Source organism: Schistocerca serialis, chromosome 2 (assembly GCF_023864345.2).
Source record: "Schistocerca serialis cubense isolate TAMUIC-IGC-003099 chromosome 2, iqSchSeri2.2, whole genome shotgun sequence".
NCBI classification, from domain to species: Eukaryota; Metazoa; Arthropoda; class Insecta; order Orthoptera; family Acrididae; genus Schistocerca; species Schistocerca serialis.
In genome coordinates, this window is record NC_064639.1 from 572,485,125 (window position 1) to 572,489,528 (window position 4,404).

A 4,404-nucleotide genomic window follows, 5' to 3' on the forward strand; every position below is an offset into this window, starting at 1 on the left:
GTTCAAGCTGCTGTTCCACCCACGACATACACTGCATAGCTTAAAAAATCCAATTTGCCTAATCCGAGACAGGGATTTTGTTGTCCAGACACCTCGAATTTCTCACGTGTAGATTCCTCCGTTTCATACGAGTGATTTTTGAAGACAGAAGAAATCGGAACATACACCTGTTTTCACATCACTACAGTATCAACACTTGCTGTGAAAATCAAAAATGGTTCAAATGGCTCTGAGCACTATGGGATTTAACATCGGAGGCCATCAGTCCCCTAGAACATAGAACTACTTAAACCTAACTAACCTAAGGACATCACACACATCCATGCCCGAGATAGGATTCGAACCTGCGACCGTAGCAGTCGCGCGGTTCCGGACTGAAGAGCCTAGAAACGCTCGTCCACCGTGGCCGGCCTGTTGTGAAAATCCTGTACAACAGTATGGCACAGGATACATTCTCTCTAAGAGTCTCTCATCAGATAAAAAAAATCTGTTCCCATCAGCTTAATATTTGTTATGTCCTGCATCATAGGTCTAGAATATTAAACTCATTTTTGCCTCATGACGGAGTGCCAATAGCATGCTGTACCTCCGACACACGATGCCTCATTACTTTCCAGCTCCCTTAAAGTAGACAGATGCCTCGTCACCTATGAAGTCACTTACGGTAGACGCACAGAGGATTTTTAAACATCAGATTAATTTTACTTATCGCTTTATAAATACAATATTGGGAATCCATAGAGAGAAGGCGATGTTCTGTTCGAGGAAAACTATTGGGAACATTAGGGAACCAACATTTGGAGCTGACTGCAGGATTTTACGAGGATCGTTCAATAAGTAATGCCCCACACTTTTTTTAAAAAATCCATTAATATATATAGACAAACGCCCTTGTTGGTGCTTCAGATTTGATGTTTGTTCTGTGCGTCGGTGAAGTTTCGGCAGATGGCAGAGCCGTAGTACAGCGCCAAAATGGCTTTTACATATGACTCACGTTGCCAAGCAGCGTACTGTTATTGAATTCTTATGTGCAGAAACCGAAACCGTGGTGAACATCTATAAAACTTTGTGTGCAGTGTAAGGTAATGCTGATGTGATAGGAGTACAGCTGGGTGTGGGCAAAGACGGTTACAGCCTCAGGAAACGCAGAAACAGAGTTCCATGGGCAGCCAAGGTCGCGACGTTCAGTCACAGCCACTGCTCCGCACAGGCTGAATCGTGCAGATGCCATTATTCGTGCCGACTGGCGCATCACAACTTGACAATTGGCTCTACAGTGGTCGGTCAGCATTGTAAGTGCGTCTGCAATGATCGAGACTGCCGCGTATTCAAAGAGGTGCTCATGATGGGCACCACGAATGCTCACAGTGGAGCACAAGATTTAAAAAAAGGCCATTTCATCTGAATTTTTGGAGAGCTTTCAGACCCTCGGAGAGGCCTTTCTGTCACCGATGTTTACGGGGGACGAACACTGGGTGTACAGCTTCGCGCAGGAAACAAAAAGGCAATCCGTATAGTGCCATCATCCTCATTCACCACAAAAGAAGAAATTCAAAAATTATGGTGATAGTCTTCTGGGATTGTGATGGCGTCATTCACGTGGATGTGATGCCAAGAGGGTCAACCATCAATTGAGACGCATCTGTGAAGAATGTGAATAAGCTCAAGAGCCGTTTCCGACGTGTTAAATCAGACAAGAATCCAGCAGAAATCTTGCTCCAACACGATAATGCACGCTCATACACAAGTCTGAGAATAACGCATCGCCAAACTGGGTTGGACATGATGGCCTCATCCATCCAACAGTCCAGACCTGCACCATCGGACTTTCATCTCTTTCGCCCGCTTAAAGATTCTCTACGGGGAACACATTTTGAAGACGACGAGAGTGTCAGTCATTCAGTGAAAACAAGGCAACGCCTACAGCACAACAGCCAGCAGGGAATACATACTGTTCCACAGCGTTATCGTACGGCCATAGACGTGATGGAGACTACGTAGAAAAATAAGATATGGACAAGACATGTTGATGTATATTGTCACCAAATTCTGACTCTTAACAATAAATACGTCCTGAGAAAAAATTGTGGGGCACTACATTTTGAACGACTCTCGTACTATCGCCGACATACATTTTGCGTAAGGACCACGAACATAAGCTACGAGAAATATCCGCTCATACGGAGACATATAGGTAGTCTTCTTTTACCCTCGCTCACTTGCGAATGGAATGGGATCCGAAATGACTAGTAGTGGTACAGGATACCCTCCGCCACGCACCGTACGATGGTTTGCGAAAAATGCGTGCAGATGTAGACGTAAATTTCTTCTACCTAGTAAGATGTTTGTCCATCCATTTATAGGCACACAAAACGCACGGAAGCATGTTGTTCCCTGTTTATTGGGAAAGCAAAACATTGTCTCTAGGTAAAAATCTTCGTATTAGCCCCCAATTTTCCCACTGCAGTCACTTCACGAGACGTATGAGACAGGGTGTAGTATGTTTGGCCACAACACTTAGGGTACAGGGTGGGATGTTCGCCACCAATTTACAAAACAATATTTTAAATTATTTTCATTCGTGAAAACATAATGAAATATCTTTTAATATGATACGTTTTCTTCTACACTCCTGGAAATGGAAAAAAGAACACATTGACACCGGTGTGTCAGACCCACCATACTTGCTCCGGACACTGCGAGAGGGCTGTACAAGCAATGATCACACGCACGGCACAGCGGACACACCAGGAACCGCGGTGTTGGCCGTCGAATGGCGCTAGCTGCGCAGCATTTGTGCACCGCCGCCGTCAGTGTCAGCCAGTTTGCCGTGGCATACGGAGCTCCATCGCAGTTTTTACACTGGTAGCATGCCGCGACAGCGTGGACGTGAACCGTATGTGCAGTTGACGGACTTTGAGCGAAGGCGTATAGTGGGCATGCGGGAGGCCGGGTGGACGTACCGCCGAATTGCTCAACACGTGGGGCGTGAGGTCTCCACAGTACATCGATGTTGTCGCCAGTGGTCGGCGGAAGGTGCACGTGCCCGTCGACCTGGCACCGGACCGCAGCGACGCACGGATGCACGCCAAGACCGTAGGATCCTACGCAGTGCCGTAGAGGACCGCACCGCCACTTCCCAGCAAATTAGGGACACTGTTGCTCCTGGGGTATCGGTGAGGACCATTCGCAACCGTCTCCATGAAGCTGGGCTACGGTCCCGCACACCGTTAGGCCGTCTTCCGCTCACGCCCCAACATCGTGCAACCCGCCTCCAGTGGTGTCGCGACAGGCGTGAATGGAGGGACGAATGGAGACGTGTCGTCTTCAGCGATGAGAGTCGCTTCTGCCTTGGTGCCAATGATGGTCGTATGCGTGTTTGGCGCCGTGCAGTTGAGCGCCACAAACAGGACTGCATACGACCGAGGCACACAGGGCCAACACCCGGCATCATGGTGTGGGGAGCGATCTCCTACACTGGCCGTACACCACTGTTGATCGTCGAGGGGACACTGAATAGTGCACGGTACATCCAAACCGTCATCGAACCCATCGCTCTACCATTCCTAGACCGGCAAGGCAACTTGCTGTTCCAACAGGACAATGCACGTCCGCATGTATCCCGTGCCACCCAACGTGCTCTAGAAGGTGTAAGTCAACTACCCTGGCCAGCAAATTCTCCGGATCTGTCCCCCATAGAGCATGTTTGGGACTGGATGAAGCGTCGTCTCACGCGGTCTGCACGTCCAGCACGAACGCTGGTCCAACTGAGGCGCCAGGTGGAAATGGCATGGCAAGCCGTTCCACAGGACTACATCCAGCATCTCTACGATCGTCTCCATGGGAGAATAGCAGCCTGCATTGCTGCGAAAGGTGGATATACACTGTACTAGTGCCGACATTGTGCATGCTCTGTTGCCTGTGTCTATGTGCCTGTGGTTCTGTCAGTGTGATAATGTGATGTATCTGACACCAGGAATGTGTCAATAAAGTTTCCCCTTCCTGGGACAATGAATTCACGGTGTTTTTATTTCAATTTCCAGGAGTGTATATATGAAATAAAGACCCCATTAACTATTGAAAGTGACGTATTAAATGATAGGAAAATTTTTCCGTACAATGTAGCCAACTGGCGAACTTTCCTGCCAGGGAGGGAATTTCGCCGGAAATCAAATTTTATTTACTTTAAATTCTGCTGTTTATAAAAGACACTTTAAAATTCTACAGGACATAGAAATACAATTTCAGATTATTTTTGTGACGTTTCCGTGCACGTTAATCTGTATCATAGTTCAAGTCTTTACAAACAGTACACAAGCCACACTTCTTCACAGACAGATTGTCATAGTCTTGGCAACTTACACACTGATACCACTCCACTTGCCTTGCTCTTTGATTGTAGTA

At 47.4% G+C, this 4,404-nt stretch overlaps 1 non-coding gene across 1 annotated transcript; it reads left to right on the forward strand.

Annotated features, from left to right (window-relative positions):
- Positions 1–447: 447 nt before the first annotated feature.
- Positions 448–642, forward strand: LOC126458733 (U2 spliceosomal RNA). The gene has a single exon (XR_007585705.1). It is a non-coding gene; the product is annotated as a U2 spliceosomal RNA (small nuclear RNA).
- Positions 643–4,404: the final 3,762 nt, after the last annotated feature.